Source organism: Mus musculus, chromosome 4, assembly GCF_000001635.26.
Source record: "Mus musculus strain C57BL/6J chromosome 4, GRCm38.p6 C57BL/6J".
Classification (NCBI taxonomy): domain Eukaryota; kingdom Metazoa; phylum Chordata; class Mammalia; order Rodentia; family Muridae; genus Mus; species Mus musculus.
In genome coordinates, this window is record NC_000070.6 from 52,018,689 (window position 1) to 52,043,643 (window position 24,955).

Consider the following 24,955-nt stretch of genomic DNA (forward strand, 5'->3'; position numbering starts at 1 on the left):
GTTACAGAGACAAAGTTTGGAGCTGAGACAAAAGGATGGTCCATCTAGAGACTGCCATATCCAGGGATCCATCCCATAATTAGCCTCCAAACGATGACACCATTGCATACACTAGCAAGATTTTGCTGAAAGGACCCTGATATAGCTGTCTCTTGTGAGACTAGGCCGGGGCCTAGCAAACACAGAAGTGGATGCTCACAGTCAACTATTGGATGGATCATAGGGCCCCCATTGGAGGAGCTAGAGAAAGTATCCAAGGAGCTAAAGAGATCTGCAACCCTGTAGGTGCAACATTATGAACTAACCAGTTCCCCGGAGCTCTTGACTCTAGCTGCATATGTATCAAAAGATGGCCTAGTTGGCCATCACTGGAAAGAGAGGCCCATTGGACCGGCAAACTTTATATGCCCCAGTACAGGGGAATGCCAGGGCCAAAAAATGGGATGGGTGGGTAGGGGAGTTGGGGGGAGGGTGTGGGGGACTTTTGGGATAGCATTTGAAATATAATTGAGGAAAATACATTATAATAATAATCATATATATATAATAGTTAGTCTTTGTGTGCTTCGGAAATATTTATGAACACAAGAGACTCATCTAGAACGCTAGAAATAACCGAGAGGTCATCAGTAGCCAGAAGATGCCACAGGCCTTCTGCAGTTGCTATCACTGTCAGAGCTCAACCCCACAGCAATCATTAGTGTTTCAGATCAAATTTAGCAATTGTAGTTTCCATGCCTGGATTTATATTTATTTCAATGACTTAATGAAACAATAATGAAGTTAATCAGCTATAGTAATTTCATAATTATGATATATTTTTCTTTGAAAGAAAATGCATCAATAAGTAGCTGAAGGAAATGGTATTAGACATATCACCTGACAGTCTTATTAGACTTAAGAACTGAGGATGAATTCTATATTTTAATCTTCAGTACTGTTTCATGTATTTGCCCTTATCAGCTGACCATCTTTCAAGTCTTAAGCTTAGTCTTCACTGTAAAATTACATTTTCCTCCCACATTTCACCCCATATGTTTCTCTTTGTGAATGTGAAAATCTAAGCGTGATCATTATTTTTAAAAAATTGGTATTAATTATTCAACCCTAGATATGATTTAGTAATCTTAAAATTTGCTGACTTTCTTCTCTGAACAAGTCCATGAATTTTATATAAAGTCTCTATCACTGTTTGAATGATCATAAAAAGACAATAGTTTGAGAATTTTGGTATTCCTTACCTATAGGTGTGATAGGCTATCCTGACAGAGAAGGTAGAACTACATAGAGTAGACATTGAAACTCCACATAAAAAAAGCTTGGTTATACGAGTCATAAAATGTTAGATCATGGCTGACTAGTATAGAACCAGTGATTCACTGCCATGTTTTTTCCCCTTTGCTTTATAATTTACTATAAAAATGTGAAGCACCACACTCTCCTCTATCAATCAACACATCCTCAAGAGACTGAGCATAACAGAAATAAAAATAGTAACAAACCCATTGGCAATTTTGTAATAAAGAATTCACCCAATCACAAAAGAACACGCATGATATGCATTCACTGAAAAGTGGATATTAGCCCAGAAGCTCAGAAAACCCAAGATACAATTTGCAAAACACATGAAACTAAAGAAGAAGTAAGATCAACGTGTGGATACTTTGCTCCTTCTTAGAGGGAGGAACAAAATACCCATGAAAGGAGTTACAGAGACAAAGTGTAGAGTATGGACTGAAGGAATGACCATCTGGAGACTGCCCCACATGGGGATTCATCCCATATACAATCACCAAACCCAGACACTACTGGGGATGCCAACAAGTGCTTGATGACAGGAACCTGATATAGTCTCCTGAGAGGCTCTGCCAGTGCCTGAAAAATTCAGAAGTGGATGCTCTTATCCATCCATTGGACTAAGCACAGGGTCCCCAATGAATGAGCTACAGAAAGGACCCAAGGAGCTGAAGGGGTTTGCAGCCCCATAGGAGGAACAACAATATGAACCAACCAGTACCTCCAGAGCTCCCTGGGACTAGACCACCAACCAATGACTACACATGGTAGAATTCATGGCTCCAGCTGCATATATAGCAGAGGATGGCCTAGTTGGTCATCAATGGGAGGAGAGGCCCTTGGTCCTGTAAAGGTTCTATGCCCCAGTATAGGGTAATGCCAGGGCCAGGAAGTGGGAGTGGGTAGGTTGGTGAGCAGGAGGGCGTTGGAAAGGATAGGCGGTTTTCAGAGGGGAAACCAGGAAAGGGGATAACATTTGAAATGTGAATAAAGAAAATATCTATTTCCTTTTTTTTTTTAAATGTATTCATTTCTTGCTTAGATAGCATAGGATGGGTCTATGGGCTCTCCCTATATAAACATAGTGCTGCTAAATACTTTAGATTGAGCATGCTATGTAAATTAAGAAATCAAAATCTACATATGTTGTTCTAAAAAAAATGCCTTTAAAATGCCATTTCCAACTAAGACCCATGATGACACACTTAGTAGAGTAATATGTACATGTGGTAGGTATTTGTGCCAACAATCACTTCCAAACTAAAACTGTTAAAGAAAAGTAATGTCATTTTCTCTTCAGAGACTCTCTAAGGCAGGTCCACTCAGGAGAGCACAGGCCACAGAAGAAGCAGTGCAGCTGGGACAGGGTCCTACAGGCCTACATCTGCAGCCAGGAGGTGGAGCTGATACTCAGTCCTCTGTGCACCTTTCTTGTTAGAGGAGACCTTGCCTCCAATGAGTTCTCTGACCTCAGGACTCAGGGAAGATCGCCATATTCTCTCTAGTGACTCTATAAGGCAGGTTCACTCAGGAGTGCACAGGCTGCAGAAGTGACAGAGCAACTGAGACAGGGTCCTACAGGCCTACATCTGCAGCTAGAAGGTATGGCTGTTCCACAGCCCTCTGTGCACTGGTCTTGCCAGGAGAGCTTACTGACAGGAGCCTGATAAAGCTGTCTCCTGAGAGGCTCTGCCACTTCCTGAAAAATACAGAAGTGGATCATCACAGCCATCCATTGGACTGAGCACAGGGTCACCAATGAAGGAGCTTGGGAAAGTACCCAAGATGCTAAAGGGGTTTGCAGTCCCATAGGAGCAACAACAATATGAACCAACCAGTACACCCAGAGCTCCCTGAGACTGAACCACCAATCAAAGAAAGCACATGGTGGGATTCATGGCTGTAGCTGCTTACGTGGCAGAGGATGATCTAGTTGGTCATCAATGGGAGGAGAGACCCTTGGTTCTGTGAAGGTTCTATGTCCCAGTATTGGAGAATGTCAGGGCCAGGAAGTAGGAGTGGATTTGTTGGTGATCAGGAAGAGGCAGGAGGGGACAGAGGATTTTTGGAGGTGAAACTAGGAAAGGAGATAATATTTGAAATGGAAATAAAGAAAATAGCTAAGAAACAAAGGGAAGTAATGTAAAGATAAATATAAGCTCAATAAAGTTCTAACTAGAAAATGTTAAATATCTTTTAAAATAAATGCCAGCTATTTCCTTATGAAATGAGAAGCAAATAAGCTCTGTGAGGGAAGCAGTGTTGGGTTGGGACATTAGTATTAATGAAAGTATCCCTCCTAGGGTCCCTCAGACATGAAGCATACCTTGTAGTGTATTAAATCTACTAACCCAGGTTTCTGTCCCTGATGGAGGAAGACTTGGAAGCCAAGGAAAGTCAACAGATGACTGTCCTTTTTATGCTCCCTCAGACTCATTTGAACATGTCCTGGCACACACACTACACATACATATACACATGTACACACACATGCATACATACACACACAGCACACACACACAAATACACACACATCACACACATAAACACACCACACATAAACACACCATACACCATACATACAACACACACACACACACACACACACACACACACACACACACACTGTTATGGTGGTTTTGAATATTCTTGACCCAGGAAGTGGCACTCTTAGTAGGTATGGCCTTGTTGGAGGAAGAGTGTCACTGTGTTGGTGGGCCTTAAGAGCTTCCTCCTAGCTGACTGAGGATGCCAGCCTTCTCCTGTTTGCCTTTGGAACAAAATGTATCATCAACTCCAGCAAAATGCCTGCCTAGACACTACTGTGCTTCAGGCAATGATAATGGACTGAGCCTCTGAGCCTTTAAATCAGCACCAATTAAATGTTCTCTTTTATAAGAGTTGCCTTGGTCATGGTGTCTGTTCACAGCAGTAAAACCCTAACTAAGACACACACACACACACACACACACACACACACAGAGAGAGAGAGAGAGAGAGAGAGAGAGAGGCCACAAAACAATCTATGAAAATAGTGCATCAGGTACATACTGCATAGTATGCACGGACTCTTGTCAGTTATACTATAATCTTCAGTTTTAAACTTAGAGCTCAAGAAAGGTTAAGTGTTCTAGTGTAGAAGAAAAACAAATAAATGGAATAAGAAAATGAGAGAAAGTAGCCATAAATTGCCCCTCGTAACATATCACTATAGATGATCATTCACGTCAGTCTTGGGTATCTGTATCCCATATGTAGCCAGAGAATGAGAAATACTTGCTAGCTAGCTTGACTCTAAGCTGTTCAGTGGGAACATGTGTTATACTAAGCCTTGCCAATATCTTCCCATCATTGCTTCACATCTGTTCATTTACCTTATAAGTCCCGTGATGATGGAAAATGTGTGTGTGTGTGTGTGTGTGTGTGTGAGAGAGAGAGAGAGAGAGAGAGAGAGAGAGAGAGAGAGAGAGAGAGAGAGGCTTGAGGCCATTGTCGAATGTCTTTATCAGTCACTCCTTACTGGTGAGATAAGATCTTTCTGTGAAACTCAAGCTCACAAATTGAAATAGGCTGCTGGTCAGATAGCTCCAGGAATCCACCTGAGACTGCTTCCCCAGTACGGAATGTAGGCATGCAGCCTTCAACTTGGCTTTTATCAGAGTGTTGGGAGTCCAAGCTCTGATCCTCATATTTGCACAGCCTGAGCTTTACTATCAGCAGACATCGTCCTATGGTCACATAAGGGGGAAGAGAGCTTTTATAGTCTGAACTGACATAATCAACATCAGTAATCATGCCAAAATCAGTCTGTGACCGAGGATCACAACTATAGACAAGGATTCGCTCCTAATTCCAACCTGATTCCTCTTCACAGGAAGGAACACAACACAGTGAATTCGTCCTTGTTATGATGGGGTAACATCCTAAATGTCAGTGTTAATAGATTTAAATTGAGGTATTAAAATTGCTTTAGAAAAACAAAAACCGCAACAGTTTTGACTGGAGACAAACATTAATATGTATAGGCAGTACATCCGCCAGAGGTCCTAGCTGTGCACACAATAACAACAGTGAAGGAGGATGGCAGGGGGTTGTTTAGCATGTGTTATCATCGGAATGTGCGTTCCCTAAGGACATGCTACAATCCAATGTTTTCAAAGTAAGAGTGATTTTTACCTGTTTTTCAACGTGACTTCTTCCAGGGCTACGTAGGTAATAATCATTGTATCAGTCTGCCATCTACCTGTCCATCTTTTCAGTTTCTTCTTAAGAACACAAGAAACCTGAAGTCCAATCTGTGATATACAAACACTCCTGTGATCATCCCTTGGAGTGGGGTCTACTCCCTAGGGGTCATATTTTTAAAGAAAACTGCCTCTTTCTACCTGTTACTCTTTGTCACAGTCTGCCCCAACCCTTCAGGTAACTGCTGATAGCACATCACTCCTCAGCTAGGGGTCCTCTCTCCAGGCTTAGATTTTGTCTGCCTTGATCTTTCACAGGTCTTGTGAATGATTTCACAATCATTATGAGTTCTTGTAGATGAGAATTAAAAGTCAAGTAAATAAAGATAGGAAGATGGGTATGAAGGGAGGTCTGGGAGGATCTGGGAGGAGTTGAGAAGAAGAGTACACATAAAAATATATTGTACGAAATTCTAAAAGCATTAATAAAAATACGATTTTAATGAAAGAAGAAACATCTAACAGCAAATTGAAACTAATAAATGATTAAGCCAAATTAGGCGACAAGTCATCTTCACAAACTCACAGACAGTAAATAGAAAGGACATAAACATATACTAAACACGGTAAGCATGAGCACTGGCAGTAGTGACAGTAAGCGAAGAAGAGCAGAGACAACCAGAGGCATTTCCAGCATTTATGCAAATGAAAAGATTTCATGCTGATGAGTGGAAATCAGAAGACAACTAGGCACATTTGAAAAAAGCCTTGAAAGTTCCAAGGCTGAAGCCAAGAAAGACGAAGGACTAGAGATGAAACAACCACAACAAAACTACTGTAGAAAAGCATGGACTCCTCCCATAGGCACGCAGGGTAACTAAAAGCAAACTGAAATCTAGGCCTGCATTTTGTATCTATACATCAATGGAAGGCAGAGTGATAAGCTGTTTGTAATTAATCTTTCTTGTTGGCGGCCTTGAATAATAGGAAGAGCAACATCTCCTAGGAAAGACCCTGACCACACAGTAGGACAAACGAGATTGCTAGAAATGGGCTGAGACAACAAAGGATCCAATATTTTATAACGAAGAGAACGAAGACCAAAGTGTGGACACTTTGCCCCTTCTTAGAATAGGAAACAAAACACCCATGGAAGGAGTTACAGAGACAAAATCTGGAAGTGTGATGAAAGGATGGGCCATCTAGTGATTGCCATATCCAGAGATCCATCCCATGATCAGCTTCCAAACGCTGACACTATTGTATACACTAGCAAGATTTTGCTGAAAGGACCCAGATATAGCTGTCTCTTGTGAGACTATGCCAGGGCCTGGCAAACACATAAGTGGATGCTCACAGTCAGCTATTGAATGGACCACAGGGCCCCCAATGGAGGAACTAGAGAAAGCACCCAAGGAACTAAAGGGAACTGCAACCCTATAGGTGGAACAACAATATGAACTAACCAGTACCCCGGAGCTCTTGTCTCTAGCTGCATATGTATCAAAAGATGGCCTAGTCGGCCGTCACTGCAAAGAGAGGCCCATTGGACTTGCAAACTTTATATGCCCCAGTACAGGGGAATGCCAGGGCCAAAAAGGGGAAGTGGGTGGGTAGGGGAGTGGGGGGGGTTTATGGGGGACTTTTGGTATAGCATTGGAAATGTAAATGAGCTAAATACCTAATAAAAAATGGAAAAAAAAATGTTTTCATGTTTTTATTTTATTTTTGAGATGATAATAGAACTGTAATATTGTTTTCCTACCCTGTCCTCACTCTACATTCTCCCATACACATTTACACACTTCTTCAAGTCTATGGCCTTTTTCTACTGCTATTACAGGAATAATAATTTCCCTTTATTTAAACCTAACCAATTATGTGGGTACCCAGAGGTGAACTTAGGAGTCAGTATATCTTTACTTCTTTCTTTTCCCAATGTGAGAAAATTGAATACATTTTTCTTGTTTTACTGTTGAATATCTATTTTGATTGACATATCAAGATGAAAGATAGATCCTAGTTGTTGGGGATGACTGAGCTCAGGTGTTTATGCCAATGCCATCTGAAATAAACTCATTAAAAAGACTGTGGGTAATTAAAATACTTTAAATATATATTATCCACAAATGATGCTAGAGAAATAAAATACATAATTCCTATAAAAATATAAATTCCATAGCTAGATAGATGTCTCATGCAGAGGACCCAAATTTTGCTCCTAGCATCCATATGATATCATTCACAAACACCTGTCACCCCTTATCCATTTAATCCTACACCCTTTTCTGGCCTCCATTGACACTTGCACTCATATACACATAGACATTCATATGTGCATAATAAAAATATAAAAAATTATAAATTGTAAAATTTATTTAGAAACAAATTATATTCTAAAACAATTAATGAATTCTGTAAATTATGATCATGAGAAGAATGAAAATAATAACCCAGCAGCAAAAGAGAACACAAAATATGAGTAAGATCCATATTTTAAAAGTAGCCTATGATAGAATTCATATGTAGTTTTTACGGTTTTTACTACTGCATTTTCTGAGATGACTCATCTTTGTTGTTATACACTCTTTAAACTTTTATGTGAACATAAATGCACAGCTTTCTCTTTCATTTTATTTCAATTTTGCTTTAACAGATTTGTTTCAAAAATTTGAAATCATACTGGACTATAACCCCAGAACTCAAAATGTCAAAATAAAGTTCAACATCTCTTGAACTAGAGGAGAATGATTTTAGGGCCAAACCAGTCAACTTAGAATGAGAGAGAGAGAGAGAGAGAGAGAAGTGTTGGGGAGATGATAACTGAAGTTATCTCAGTGACAGACACCTCAGTGATATTCATCTCAGAGGTAGGCATCACACGGTCAGGCATCTCAGAGACAGACATCTCAGTGATAGACATCTTAGTAATAGAACACATGTCTATCATATTCAGTCTTCTCCATGCAATCTTGGTGCTATAACTGAAAACAAACAAACAAATCAAAGGATTTAGAAAGGTCTAAAATCTTCCATGTATATAACAGAAACATAAGCCATTCTGGACCATTGGTAGATGCAGTCTCTCTAGTTAACACATGATTTTTTTCAGAGAATTCAAACTACTGATTTTTACTAAATGTATCAAGGTTTGTTTGCAATTCAAACATTTGTAAACGGCCCCCTTTGACATGCTGGTTAAGAATTTGAAACATCTCACCACAAATTAAACAGCGAGAGTGCGATAAAATGTGAACATAAAAACACATCGTTTTTGAAGTTGGATGGTGGTGATTATGTTAAATAACTTCAACACACTCAGAAATATTCATGGTTAAGAAGTAAAAGTGGCACAGGAATTGCAATTAACTATGTAGCAGCATGGTCTATTAAACTGTTTGTGACAGCTAAAATAATTATTCTTATGAGTCTGTTTCTAACACTTCTGATGAGGTTCATGCAATCCAGAGCTTCCCCTGTGTTAGTTCATTTTTCCTTCAGCATGAACATAACACTGTAACACTGTTCTGTGTCAGAAGCATAATCTAATAATTCATCTTATAGGAAAACAGTTACATCTCACACAAATAGATGTGTCTGTGTCCGTCAGAAACAAGACATTAAAGAGAAAAGCTCCACTCTGAAAAATTCAAAAACAGACAGCTCTCAGGAGGAAATTGGAAAGTGACGGGGAAACAGCAGGCAGACAAAACCATATCATGGGTGTGGTTAACAACACTGCCAGGACCATCCCCAATTCCCCTGATCTTTATAGTGTAAAAGAGCCACTAAATTGTACCCCAGACAGTGTAATATGAATTATTTTTAATATAAGTGTAATCTGTGGATTAATCAGGCAGCTGTACTGCTTTACCTTTGCTAGCCATTTAACCACACAAAGAAATCAAGATTTATTTCAAACTGAACCTCAATATCTGGGTAGTTAAATACTCTATTCTAATCTGGCTACCTCCAGCCCCAGCCCCATGATACTTGTAGTTTGATATTGTTCTAACCATCTGTGCTTTAGTTGTTTTTTTCTCATGATATCTTCTCAGACCCACTCCCCCTCATGGCAGATCTGAATCTCTCTCTCTCTCTCTCTCTCTCTCTCTCTCTCTCTCTCTCTCTCTCTCTCTCTCTCTCTCTCCTCTCCTCTCCCTGGCTCCTAGGAGTTTCAATCCTATTCTCTATTCTGCCCAGCCACGGAGTGATGAGCATTTATTGACAAGGCAGAGAATAAACCCTATGGGAGGAACAACAATATGAACTAACCAGTACCCCCCAGAGTTGTGTCTCTAGTTACATATGTAGCAGAGGATGGCCTAGTTGGCCATCAATGGGAGGACAGAACTTTGGTCTTGAGAAGATCATATGCCCCAGTACAGGAGAATGCCAGGGCCAAGAAGAAGGAGTGGGTGGGTAGGGGAGCAGGGTGGGGGGAGGGTATAGGGAACTTTCGGGATAGCATTTGAAATGTTAATAAAGAAAATATCTTAAAAAAAAAAAAAGGACAGAAGTGAGCTCCAGGAACTCTATTCTATTTTGCTTTAGGAAAGAGTTGGTTCCCATGATGTTAGCCACTATAGAATCTCTATTCGTCTTTTTAGTCATTTTGGTTTTACTCAAGCGTGACATTTGAACACATTCCCAATGCTTCTCTTTAGTATATACTTGCATTTAAATAAATAAAAAGTGGTTTACATATGAGTGAAAAAAGAAATTTAAAGACAGATCCAGTAAAAAAGAATTCATACTATGAATATTATATAATAAATTAGCAATTAAGAGAAATAACATGTCATTATTAGAGAAATTTTAGAGACTGGCTATTTTGTAGTTCCATAAAATATAGCTGAAAACACGGAAATAAAACACAAACTCTTAACCACATGTTCACAAAGCTAGGCAAGTTTTGGGCAGTAGGTCTTTTTTTTTTTTTTTTTAATTTTTCTCAAAGAACCATTTTTTACATTTATTTGTTTGTTTATTTATTTGCTTATTTATTGGTTTGTAATGTTTCTTTGGTTCTTTTTTTTTTTTTTAGATATTTTCTTTATTTACATTTCAAATGTTATCCCTAAAGTTCCCTGTAGATTCCCCCCGCCCTGCTCTCCTACCTACCCACTCCCACTTCTTGGCCCTGCCGTTCCCCTGTACTGGGGCATATAAAGTTTGCAAGACCAAAGGGCCTCTCTTCCAAATGATGGCCAACTAGGCATCTTCTGCTATATATGCAGCTAGAGATGCGAGCTCTGGGGGGTACTGGTTAGTTCATATTGTTGTTCCACCTATAGGGTTGCAGACCCCTTCAGCTCCTTTGGTACTTTCTCTAGCTCCTCCATTGGAGGCCCTGTGTTCCATTCAATAGATTACTGTAAGCATCCACTTCTGTATTTGCCAGCACTGGCATAGCCTCACACAAGACAGCTATATCAAGGTCTTTTCAGCGAAATTTTGCTGGCATATACAATAGTATCTGGGTTTGGTGGCTGGTTATGGGATGGATCCCTGGATGGGGCAGTCTCTGGATGGTCTATCCTTTTGTCTTAGCTTCAATCTTTGTAAGTCCTTCCATGGGTATATTGTTCCCTATTCTAAAGAGGAATGAAGTATCCACACGTTGGTCTTCCTTCTTGATTTTCTAGTGTTTTGCAAAATGTATCTTGTGTATTCTAAGTTTCTGGACTAATATGCACTCATCAGTGAGTGCATATCAAGTGACTTCTTTTGTGATTGGGTCACCCCACTCAGGATGATATCCTCTAGATACATCCATTTGTCCAAGAATTTTATAAATTGTTTTTAATAGCTGAGTAGTACTCCGTTCTGTAAATGTACCACATTTTCTGTATCCAGTCCTCTGTTGAGGGACATCTGGGTTCTTTATAAACATAGTGGAGCATGTGTCCTGATTACAAGTTGAAACATATTCTGGGTATATGCCCAGGAGAAATATTGCTGGATCTTCCAGTAGTACTACCTCTAATTATCTGAGAAACCGCCAGACTGACTTCCAGAGTGGTTATACAAGCTTGCAATCCCACAAGCAATGGAGGAGTGTTCCTCTTTCTCCACATCCTCCTCAGCATCTGCTGTCACCTGAATTTTTGATCTTAGCCATTCTGACTGGTATGAGGTGGAATCTCATTGTTGTTTTGATTTTCATTTCCCTGATGATTAAGGATTTTGAACATTTTTTCAGGTGCTTCTCAGTCATTTGGTATTCCTCAGTTCAGAATTCAGATCTTGTTTAGATCTCTGCCCCATTTTTAATGGGGTTATTTGAATTTCTGGAGTCCAGTTTCTTGAGCTCTTTGAATATATTGGATATTAGTCCCCTATCAGATTCAGGATTGGTAAAAATCATTTCCCAATCTGTTGGTGGCCTTTTTGTCTATTGACAGTGTCTTTTGCCTTACAGAAGCTTTGCAATTTAATGAGGTCCCATTTGTCAATTCTTGATCTTACAGCACAAGCGATTGCTGTTCTGCTTAGGAATTTTTTACCTGTGTTCATATTTTCGAGGCTTTTCCCCACTTTCTCCTCTATAAATTTAAGTGCCTCTGGTTTTTTTGTGGAGTTCTTTGATCCACTTAGACTTGAGCTTTGTACAAGGAGATAAGAATGGATCAATTCGCATTCATCTACATGATAACCACCAGAAGTGCCAGCACCATTTGTTGAAAATGCTGTCATTTTTTTCCACTGGATGGTTTTAGCTCCATTATCAAAGATCAAGTGACCATAGGTGTGTGGATTCATTTCTGGGTCTTCAGGTGTATTTCATTGAGCTACCTGTCTGTCATTGTACCAGTACCATGCAGTTATTATCACAATTGCTCTGTAGTAAAGCTTTAGGTCAGGCATGGTAATTCTACCAGAGGTTCTTTTATCATTGAGAAGAATTTTTTGCTTTCCTAGTTTCTTTTTTTTATTATTCCAGATGAATTTTCAAATTGCCCTTTCTAATTCGTTGAAGAATTGAGTTGAAATTTTGATGGGAATTGCATTAAATCTATAGATTGCTTTCAGCAGGATAACCATTTTGACTATATTAATCCTGCGAATCCATGAGCATGTGAGATCTTTCCATTTTCTGAGATCTTCTTCAATTTCTTTCTTCAGAGACTTGAAGTTCTTATCGTATAAATCTTTCACTTCCTTAGTTAGATTCACACCGAGGTATTTTATATTACTTGTGACTATTGTGAAGGGTGTTGTTGCCCTAATTTCTTTCTCACCCAGTTTATCCTTTGTGTAGAGAAAGTCCATTGATTTGTTTGAGATAGTTTTATATCCAGCTACTGCACTGAAGATGTTTATCAGGTTTAGGAGTTCTCTGGTAGAATTTTTATGATCACTTATATATACTATCATATCATCTGCAAATAGTGATATTTTGACTTCTTCCTTTAAAATTTGTATCCCCTTGATCTCCTTTTATTGTTAAATTGCTCTGGCTAGGACTTCGAGTACAATGTTGAATAGGTAGGGAGAAAGTGGGCAGCCTTGTCTAGTCACTGATTTTATTGGGATTGCTTTGAGTTTCTCTCCATTTAGTTTGTTGTTGGCTACTGGTTTGCTGTAGATTGCTTTTATCATGTTTAGAAATTGGCCTTGAATTCCTGACCTTTCCATGACTTTTATCATGAAGGGATGTTGGATTTTGTGAAACGCTTTCTCCACATCTAACAAGATGATCATGTGGTTTTTGTCTTTGGGTTTGTTTATATAGTGGATTACGTTGATGGATTTCCGTATATTAAACCATCCCTGCATCCCTGGGATGAAGCCTACTTGGTCATGATGGATGATCGTTTTGATGTGTTCTTGGATTCAGTTTGCGAGGATTTTATTGAGTATTTTTGCATTGATATTCATAAGGGAAATTGTTCTGAAGTTCTGTAACTTTGTTGGTTCTTCCTGTGGTTTAGGTATCAGAGTAATTGTGCCTTCATAGAATGAATTAGGTAGAGTACCTTCTGCTTCTATTTTGTGGAATAGTTTGTGCAGAACTGGAATTAGATCTTCTTTGAAGGTCTGATAGAACTCTGCACTAAACCCATCTAGTCCTGGTCTTTTTTTTTTTTTTTTTTTTTTGGTGGGAGACTATTGATGACTGCTTCTATTTCTTTAGGGGAAATGGGACTGTTTAGATCATTAACCTGATCCTGATTTAACTTTGGTACCTGGTATCTGTCTAGGAAGTTGTCTATTTCATCTAGGTTTTCCAGTTTTGTTGCGTATAGCATTTTGTAGTAGGATCTGATCATGTTTTGGATTTTCTCATGTTCTGGTGTTACGTCTTTCTTTTTTTTTTTTTTTCTGTTTCTTATATTGTTAATTAGGATACTGTCCCTGTGCCCTCCAGTTAGTCTGGCTAAGGGTTTATCTATCTTGTTGATTTTCTCAAAGAACCAGCTCCTGGTTAGGTTGATTCTTTGAATAGTTCTTTTTGTTTCCACTTGGTTGATTTCAGCCCTGAGTTTGATTATTTCCTGCTGTCTACTCCTCTTGGGTAAATTTGCTTCCTTTAGTTCTAGAACTTCTAGGTGTGCTGTTAGGCTGCTAGGGTATGCTCTCTCTAGTTTCTTTTTGGAGGCACTCAGGGCTATGAGTTTTCCTCTTAAGACTGCCTTCATTGTGGCCCATAAGTTTGGGTATGTTGTGGCTTCATTTTCATTAACTTCTAAAAAGTCTTTATTTTCTCTCTTTATTTCATCCTTGAGCAAGGCATCATTGAGTAGTGTTGTTCAGTTTCCAGGTGGCTTTCTCTTGTTTATGCTGTTATTGAAGATCAGCCTTAGTCCGAGGTGATCTTATAGGATGCATGGAATAATTTCAATATTATTGTATCAGTTGAGGCCTGTTTTGTGACTGATTATATGGTCAATTTTGGAGGAGGTACCATGAGGTGCTGAGAAGAAAGTATATCCTTTTGTTTTAGGATAAAATGTTCTGTAGATATCTATAAAATCCATTTGTTTCATAACCTCTGTTAGTGTCCATGTGTCTCTGTTTAGTTTATGTTTCTGGGATCTGTCCATTGGTGAGAGTGGGGTGTTGAAGTCTCCCACTATTATTGTGTCAGGTGCAATGTGTGCTTTGAGCTTTACTAAAGTGTCTTTAATGAATGTGGCTGCCCTTTATTTGGAACATAGATATTCAGAATTGAGGATTCATCTTGGTAGATTTTAACTTTGATGAGTATAAAGTGCCCCTCCTTGTCTTTTTTGATAACTTTGGATTGGAAGTCAATTATATTCGATATTAGAATGGCTACCCCAGAATATTTCTTTAGACCATTTGCTTGGAAAATTGTTTTCCAGCCTTTCACTCTGAGGTAGTGTCTGTTTTTTTCCTTGAGGTGGGTTTCCTGTAAGCAGCAAAATGTTGGGTCCTATTTACGTAGCCAGTCTATTAGTCTATGTCTTTTTATTGGGGAATTGAGTCCATTGATGTTAAGAGAAATTAAAGAAAAGTAATTGTTGCTTCCTGTTATTTTTGTTGTTAAAGTTGGGATTCTGGTTTTGCGGCTGTCTCCTTTTAGGTTTCTTGAAGGATTACTTTCTTGCTTTTTCTAGGGTCGAGTTTCCACCCTTGTGCTGGTGTTTTCCCTTTATTATTCTTTGAAGGGCTGGATTCGTGGAAAGATAATGTGTGAATTTGGTTTTTATCATGGAATACCTTGTTTTCTCCATGTATGGTAATTGAGAGTTTTGCTTGGTATACTATCCTGGACTGGCATTTGTGTTCTCTTAGGGTCTGTATAACATCTGTCCAGGATGTTCTGGCTTTCATAGTCGCTGGTGAGAAGTGTGGTGTAATTCTAATAGGCCTGCCTTTATATGTTACTTGATCTTTTTCCCTTACTGCTTTTAATATTCTATCTTTATTTAGTGCATTTGTTGTTCTGATTATTATGTGTTGGGAGGAATTTTTTCTGGTCCAGTCTATTTGGAGTTCTGTAGGCTTCTTATATATTCGTGGGCATCTCTTTCCTTAGGTTTGTGAAGTTTTCTTCTATAATTCTGTTGAAGATATTTGCTGGCCCTTTATGTTGAAAATCTTCATTCTCATCTACTCCTATTATCCGTAGATTTGGTCTTCTCATTGTGTCTTGGATTTCCTGAATGTTTTGAGTTAGGATCTTTTTCCATTTTGCATTTTCTTTGATTTTTGTGTCCATGCTTTCTATGGAATCTTCTGCACCTGATATTCTCTCTTTCATCTCTTGTATTCTGTTGCTGATGCTTGCATCTATGGTTCCTGATCTTTCCTAGGGTTTCTATGTCCAGAGTAGTCTCACTTTGGGTTTTCTTTATTGTTTCTACTTCCCTTTTTAGGTCTTGGATGGTTTTGTTAATTCCATTGCCTGTTTGTTTTTTCCTGTAATTCTTTAAGGGATTTTTGTGTTTCCTCTTTAAGAACTTCTAACTGTTTAGCAGTGTTCTCTTGTATATCTTCTAGTGATTTATTAATGCCCTTCTTAAAGTCCTCTACCAGCATCATGAGATATGATTTTAAATCTGATTCTTGCTTTTCAGGTGTGTTGGGGAATCCAGGACTGGCTGAAGTGAGAGTGCTGGGTTCTAATGATGGTGAGCAGTCTTGGTTTCTGTTAGTATGATTTTTATGTTTGCCTTTTGCCATCTGTTAATCTCTGGCGTTAGTTGCTATAGTTGTCTCTGGTTAGAGCTAGTTCCTCCCGTGATTCTGTTAGCCACTATCAGCACTCCTGGAACTCCAGCTCTCTCCTGAGCCTAAGTGGTCAGAGTACTCTCTGCAGGCAAGCTCTCCTATTGCAGGGAAGGTGCACAGAGGTCTGGCGTTCAGACCTGCCTCCTGGCTGAAGATGAAGGACCAAAACAGGGCCTGTCTCAGAAGATGTGTTGCTTCTGCAGTTTATGTGCTCACCTGCACAGACTGGTCTCCAAGGACCTGGGACACAAAATGGCTCTATCACCTGCTCTGGCAGTCAGAGCCCTCCTAGGGGGCCACCTCTCCTCTGGTAGGGAAGGTGCCTGGATGTCTGGAGCCTGAAATGGGGTCTGTCCCAGAAGCTGTGTCACTTCTCCAGTCCATGTGCTCACTTGTGCAGACTGGTCTCTGAGGGACCCAGGACACAAGATGGCTTCCTCACCTGCTCTGGAGGTTAGAGCCCCTGGACATTAGATCTTATAAAATCTATTATCAGAAAAAAATAATTCCAACCTTCAATTCAAGGAATACAATATTGTGCTTTGAAAACAAATGAAGACCATAACAAAAAAAAAAAAAACAACAAAAAAAAAAACAACAACAACAACAACAAAAAAAAAGGATTGGTAATGAAAGGAAGAAGAAAGCACCTACCAAACAATGTAGAAATATGGAACACAATCAACAGAAGAAAAGTACAGTTGAATAAAAGCTGACCACTGAGGTTCACAGCCAAGGTCCACTGATCCTTCCAACAGCACTGTTAAACTTCGGTCCAGCATCCTGATAACCCAGTGTGAAAAACACAAAGTAAATATTAAATTTGTCATTAGGTACTCTTTCTCTTAGGAGCTAAAGTTGAAGATTTGGATTTTAGGGACATAAAGGAAGAACTCTTTGTCTGGGTACATATAACATGAAATGCCTGAAGTCCTAAACAGTTCATTGACATAATGTTTTGTTTTTCAAGTGATGCAAATATGAATACAAACAAAGATAACCCCCCATACTAATCCTGACTCTAAACATTTACAGCTAAACCATACTGAAAAACTCAGTGATGTCTAAGCTGCAGTCATAACCTCTGTTCATAAGGAGTATAAAACTTAATCTTTTCGTGTACATTATAACATCAATTCTGTTTTTGTTTGTTTGGTTTTTTTGGTTTTTTTTTTGTTTGTTTGTTTTTGAGACAGGGTTTCTCTGTGCAGCCTTGGCTGTATGAGGATATGAAACTAACTTTTTTAACGTTATGGGATGTGGCTGTGTGTGGGTATGCACACTTGAGTACAGGTACCCATGGAGTTAAAAGGTTTAGACTCCACAAGAGTTGAAGTTATTGCAGGCTTGATCTGGCCAGTGAGTGTTGGAAATCAACCTGAGCTGCTCTGTGAAAGCCATTTACACTGTGCCCTGCTTTGATTCTCTATTATTGAAATAAACAACATGACCAAAGACAACTTGGGGAGGAAAGGGTTCTTTTGACTTACACTTCCAAATCACCATCCTTCTCTGAGGAAAATCAAGGCAAGAACTCAAAGAGGGACACCTGCTGAAACTGTGAAGTAAAGCTGCTTACTGGTTTGCTCCACATGGCTTGCTTAGTTCCCTCTCTTACATCGCTGGGGCCTGCCAACCAATCATCAGTCAAAAAACGATGCACAGACTTGTTCACAGATGATACTGCTAGATACTGTAAAGTGAGGATTCCTGTTTTCATCAGCTGACCCCAGCTTAGGTCACAGCAACAAAAACTGACCACCACAAGCTCTCAAGTACTGAGCTATCTCTTCAGCTCTGAGATCACTTTTATATTTGGGAAAAAGAAATCACTCTACAATATTCTCAAAGATGTGCTGGAACTGTCTATAAAGATATAAAAATAATACCTATTCTTTTAAAAAGAGATATGAATTGAAAGCATGTAAAAGTCTATAAAAACTAGGAGTGTGATCTACAAATGAAACCATGGGGATGAGTTCCTTACTTTTAAAACCTTTACTCTTGTGAAAAGGCAAACTGCTTTAAACTGGTATCAAGCGTTGGGCAAATCTGCCTTCACCCTTAAGAGCGTTTACCAGGTGTTTGCAAAGTGTAGACAGAGAAGTCAATACTTCTTCAGGATAGGATAACCTGCCATACATAAATGTGAGGCAATATTTGCTGCCTTTCATCTTGGCAGGTTGTTTTTACAACTTTGTAAGCGAAGAGATACGAACCTCTGTAGATAAATGTTGCCAGGGGCTGAACAGCTTAGCTCCATCCTCAACCGTTTGATGCTTGCAAGCTACAGTGGAAAATTCCGGACGAGTATTATCAATTCACAGCTCCGCGGATGAGTGGATAGGGATTAGGAAGCATTCATTTTAGCCCGCTGTTATCTTTCCCTTGTCAGAACAGAACTCTTTAATGCATGAATGCCTTTCACTGCTGAATGTGATGGTAAAACCTAGCGATGATGACTACTTTAAGAGGATATAAATAATATCTAATGTTTGCGCAGTCCAGTCTGACGTTAAAAGCACTAATGTGTTCATTCTCCAATTTAACCTCACAATAATTTCACAAGACCAGCAATAATCTCTATCTGTCTATCTATCTATCTATCTATCTATCTATCTATCTATCTATCTACCTATCTACCTACCTACCTACCAATCTTTAAACCAAGTTGAAACCAGAATTCAATGGCTTAAAATATACTTTACAAAGTAAATGATGTCTAAAACTAGGGCATGGTTTCTACTATGCAACTAAAAACCAAAGCTGTGAAGCTGAGGCTATGTGACCTTGAGCAAAGGATTGGATGTTTCTTTTAGGAAAATACACTCCACCAAAGTGGTATTATAAGTTGAGCTACACTTCACTACATACCCAAGATGTGTAGATGTGTTATTGGTCATTATGTGTATTTCTTCTTGCCTTCCACGATTTAAGTCTCAGCCCCTGGGTAGAATTAGGTGCCAGTATAATTTATATAGACAGTTAAGCTTCATACAATTTAGTAAATTGAACTAAACTAGTAGATGGCCAGAATTTAAAATTAATAGAGAAGCTTTTTAAAAAATGATTCTTCAATATAAACATAATTTTACAATTTACTAAAAATAAAAGTTTCTGATAAGATATACTTCTTTAAATTATCTTTAACCTTTTTTTTTTTTTTTTTTTTTTTTTTTATTTTTACAGTCCTGCCTTTATCCCTCTCCCGGTCTGCCCTCTGACAGTTCCTCCCATTCTTTCTCCCCCATCTCCCAAAGGATGTCCTCATGCCCCCACCCATGCCACCCCACCCTTCTAGACCTCTGCTCTCCTTGGGGCCTCAAGTCTCTCAATGTTTAGGGGCATATTCTCTTGTTGAAGCCAAACCAGGCAGTCCTCCGCTGTGTCAGGGGCCTCAGACCAGCTCCTGTATGCTGCCTGGTTGGTGGCTCCGTATCTGAGAGATTTCAGGGGTCCAGGTTAGTTGAGACTGCTGTTCTGCCTATATGGTTGCCCTCCTCCTCAACTTCTTCCAGCCTTTCACTAATTCAACCACAAGGGTCCCTGGCTTCAGTCGATTGGTTGGGTGTAAGTATCTGCTTCTGTCGCAGTCAGCTCAATTGAGCCACTCAGAGGGCAGCCATGCTAGGCTCCTGTCTGTAAGCACACCAATAGTGTCAGTAATAGTGTCAGGCCTCAGGGCCTCTCCTTGACCTGGATCCCAAGTTGGGCCAGTCACAGGACCTCCTTTCCCTCAGTCACTTCTCCATTTTTGTCCCTGCAGTTCTTTCAGATAGGAACAATTCTGGGTCAGAATTTTTGACTGTGGGATGGAACCCCTTCCTTCCATTTGATGCCCTGTCTTTCTACGGGAGATGGACTCTGCAAGTTCCTTCTCCCCACTGTAGGGCATTTTTATCTAAAATCCCTCCCTTACAGTCCTGAGAGTTGCTCACCTCCCTGGTCTCTGGTACATTCTAGAGTTTCCCTCCACCTCATACCCCTGAGGTTGCCTGTTCCTATTCTTTCTGCTTGCCCTCAAGCTAGAATCCTTTTTCCCTCCACCCCCAATACTTAATCCTGTTCCCTTTTCCCCTTCCCCCTACCACCCAGATACATCCCTCCCTCTACCACCTGTCCTTCATGATTGTTTTCTTTTCCCTCCCAAGTAGGATTAAATCATCCTCACTTGGGTCCTTTGGCTTATTAACCTTCTTGAGTTCTGTGGATTGTATCCTGGGTATTCTGTACACTTTTGGCTAATATTCACTTATTAGTGAGTATATACCATGCATGTCCTTTTTGGTCCTTTCTAGTAAGATGGATATATTTAACATAAATATATCTTGAATAATTTTATTTACTGTAACCTAGTTCTGGCTTAAACTTGTTCATCATTTTTACCTGAGTTAAGATCTCATTTTTTTTTCCATTTCACAGTGCCCAGGTATGTTTACTTATATTTGTATTATTGCCCTCTCTTCCATCCAACTCCTCCCATGCCCCTCTACTTCCTCTCAAAATCATGACCTGTTTTCCTTAATTGCTACATATAAATATAAATTTAAATGATTTAATGTAGAAATCTAACCATCTGAGTCTATTTGGTGTTATGTACATATGTGTATTTAGGGCTGATCACTTGGTATTTGATAACCAATTAGGGTCCTCATCCTTGGAAAAGCTGACTTACCCTCTCTCAGCAGTCATTAATTTTCTGTAGCTTATTAACTTGCAGCAGGTCACTATGGGATTTCCCCTATCCATGTTACCATGCTAACTGGTATTATCATTGTTCAGGTCTTGTTTAGCAGATACATTGTTGAAATTTCAAAATATGTGCATATATATATATATATATATCACAATCCAACAGCAGATTTTATAGTCCTCTGGCTCTTACAATCTCTTTACTAACTTCCTCTTCCAAGATGCACCCAAAGGCTTTGGTGTAGGAGTTGTGCTGTAGTTTGTATCATTTGGGTTTAGCACCCTAGGGTCAGTTGCTCTCTGAATTTTGACCAGTTGTGTCATTATTTAATATCCTTCTGATTCAAAAAGAAACATCTTTGATGATGTGTGAGAGCTACAAGAAAGTGAGTATAAAGATAAATACACACGGATGAAGCTAGAAATTATACTGGTTTAGGAAAGTGGCATGTCAGTAGGCTGCTCTCTTCTAGGCTCCATGGCTTTACCATCCACAGGTGTTTATCTAGATTTACAATGCCAAGGATGAATTCTGTTAAACAGATCTTAATTTCCATTACACCACTCTGGTTACTAGCCATATATAAGTGGCAGTATGGCACTATTTAGCTATCTTGCCACAATTGCCACTGTTTTACTCCTGGACATCACAATACAACTACAGGTTGCCTTTCCTCTTGGCAGTTTGTAAAGGATCTTCCTGTACTCTAAAAGAGCATACTGAGGGAGGGAGCTTTCAGTTAGATTCAGCTTGATTCCATAGAGTCCATGTTAAAAGTACATACTTTTTCAGCAATAGGGACTTACTTTAAACTTCTGAGAAGCAGCTAAGGCCACAGCAATATTTAATATTGTTTGGAGAGGTTCTTGAACTCCCTTAACCAACAACAACTCAAAATGAGACTCCTCATGTCTAATACTGAGATTTGTGTTAGATAGTCTATGTCTCTAGCTCTTAGGAGAAACATTATCACTTCAAGTGGCATAACTTCATTTAAACACACACATACATATATGTAAACATGTATAAATATATCAATGTATACATGATTCTCTAAGCATAACTACCATCTCTTCTCACTCCCTTTCCATCATTATACTCAACCCAGGTTAAAACTCTTCTGATTTCAATAATTTTTTAAAATAATTTTTGATTTTTTTAAAAACAACAACAACAACAAAAAACCCACTGTTAGTTCACTGTCATTTCATAAGATGAGAAACATGATTTCCAAAGGACATGAAACAGTTTCCCGTAAGCTATGAGACTTGAAAGAACATCACAGCAAAAGCAAGATTAGTAAAATTGTAAAATATTAGTACAGATCAAACAGAAATCCAGACTCTCAGTTTAATTGGATATCACCCCCCAGCTCTCCCCAAAGCAATTTTTGCAGTGTTTAACATGTCTTCAACTTATATATAAGAAGAACTTAATTTTGGAAAGTTTAGACTTTGAAACATTCTGCTTCTAAGTTTTTTTGTTTAAAAAAAGAGCATTTCCTCTGAGGCACATGAACCTGCACAGTTAAAGTCATCTCTGCATTTATATCATAGAAACATAAACTGCATTCTGTAAAACAGAGAATATCAAGGGAAACAATTAGTGGCCACCTTGGTTCAGTCTATCTTCTATCATCTGATCCAGCTACAAAAGCCAGGCTATAGTAGGGAAGTAAACATGAAGAGCCAATTAGGAGACTCATCCCTGCGAAAGACTGATTCTTACTCTCTCAGCAGTCATTAACTACCAGTAGCTCTTCATCTAGCTGTGAAGCCCCTTTGAGATTCTGTGGCACATAATTGGAATTGTCATTGTTCAAATACTGTTTAGACAACCATGTTGTTGATGTTTCATGAGTACAACTTCTGTCATTTGCAGAAGGCAAAATCTCTCAGTAAGTGATCTGGTCCTATAGTCAGCCCTAAAAACATACACATATAAGGAATTCTAAATGGACCCAGCAGATTACATATATGTGGGAGGAGGGGGAGGTCTTGAGGAAGGTTGGGTTTAACAGTGATAATTAGAGGGGGGAAAAAGCCCATGAGTTAGAAAGGGAGTGGAGGCAGCATAGAAGGATAGTAAATGTAGCATTCACACATGAAATTCTCAAAAAATAAAATTTCCTACAATTTCCTAAACACATGAAACTCAAGAAAAATGAAGACTGAAGTGTGGACACTATGCCCCTCCTTAGAAGTGGGAACAAAACACCCTTGGAAGGAGTTACAGAGACAAAGTTTGGAGCTGAGATGAAAGGATGGACCATGTAGAGACTGCCATATCCAGGGATCCACCCCATAATCAGCATCCAAACGCTGACACCATTGCATACACTAGCAAGATTTTATCGAAAGGACCCAGATGTAGCTGTCTCTTGTGAGACTATGCCGGGGCCTAGCAAACACAGAAGTGGATGCTCACAGTCAGCTAATGGATGGATCACAGGGCTCCCAATGGAGGAGCTAGAGAAAGTACCCAAGGAGCTAAAGGGATCTGCAACCCTATAGGTGGATCAACACTATGAACTAACCAGTACCCCGGAGCTATTGACTCTAGCTGCATATGTATCAAAAGATGGCCTAGTCGGCCATCACTGGAAAGAGAGGCCCATTGGACATGCAAACTTTATATGCCCCAGTACAGGGGAAGCCAGGGCCAAAAAGGGGGAGTGGGCGGGTAGGGGAGTAGGGGTGGGTGGGTATGGGGGACTTTTGGTATAGCATTGGAAATGTAAATGAGCTAAATACCTAATAAAAAATGGAAAATAAAATAAAATAAAATAAAATTTCCAAAATATATGAATATTCATTAATGTACCCTCAAAGGAATGACTTTGGAAAACTGACAAATATTTTCCTGTCTATGTTTTTATGCAGTGCTTTCAGAATTTATACATGTGCACACACATACACACACACACACACACACACAGTGCATCAGAGCATGATTGCCAGTAGTATAATTCTAAGTAATATTTATTAGAATCTCCTTTCAGAAAAAAATTTGAGCAAACTTTGACAATTATACTAGCAGACAAAAGGTGTATTTGTATGAAATATTGACATTGGAAAGAAATTTCAAAAATATTTAAGAAGAGTAACTATTCCCGTTTTATAAAACAAAAAAATAATAATTCAAGCATTTAATGTTATTGCTAAAAATTTTTGAACTGGATTACAAATGACTATTATACCATCATGTGCCTTTACCAATCTGAGAAACCAGGACTTATCTATATTTGATATTTTTTCCTATCTACTGAGATCATATGACATTCAAAATATAGAATACACTATTGAATCTGAAATTAACAAAAATTCAGATAGTTAAAGTTCTGCATAATCAAGGAAGAATCATAAATTAAGAAAAACTACATTGAATTCAATAATATTTTTAAAACTAAGGCTAAACAATTGTAAGGAGAAAATAGGCTCAATGAACATAACATTAAAAGTAATTAATTTTTATGAGTTCTAAAATTATTTCCTTTATCTTTTGACATTTTAATATCATTGGATCATTTATCTTTCCCTTTCCATCTTTAAACCCTTCTCTACATTCCTAGCTTCTCTCTTTCAAATACTTAACCACTATTTTCATTAATTATTGCTGTATGCATAACTGTTTATATAAATACATATATTCCTATATGCTAAATATAACCTACTCATATGTTATTTGACACCAATTGGTTATCCAAAATATAATTGAATTTTAGCAATAGAAGCAATGTACCAAGACATGAAAATTAATTTGAAGTGAGATATGTTAAAAGTAATCATATTATAAATATATGATAAAATCTTTAAAAATTAATATGATAGCTTAAGTAGGGAAACTAATTCAACCTTTATCCTGTAATTGTCTGTCAGCACTCTGCTGGCAGGTGTAGTTTGAGAGGAGAAAACATGGTCCAGCCAAGTATCTCCTGGCTGAAGTGAGATGGTGAGTGTCATGGCCCAAAATAACACACCCAGGGCCTGGAGTCTGTCAAAGCAGGAACTTGTTTTATTGTATCAGTCTTTTGTTTATACAGGGTTGAGGAAGGAGGTGGAGATTTTTGATGAGGTGA

The 24,955-nt window shown here is 38.8% G+C and overlaps 1 long non-coding RNA gene across 1 annotated transcript in view; it reads right to left on the minus strand.

The window, feature by feature from the left end:
• C630028M04Rik (RIKEN cDNA C630028M04 gene) overlaps positions 1-24,955 on the minus strand; it is an 83,017-nt gene that overhangs the window by 50,595 nt on the left and 7,467 nt on the right. Inside the window, exon 2 of the long non-coding RNA NR_040668.1 lies at positions 16,839-16,967. This is a non-coding gene — a long non-coding RNA (RIKEN cDNA C630028M04 gene). The remainder of the gene's footprint in view (positions 1-16,838; positions 16,968-24,955) is intronic.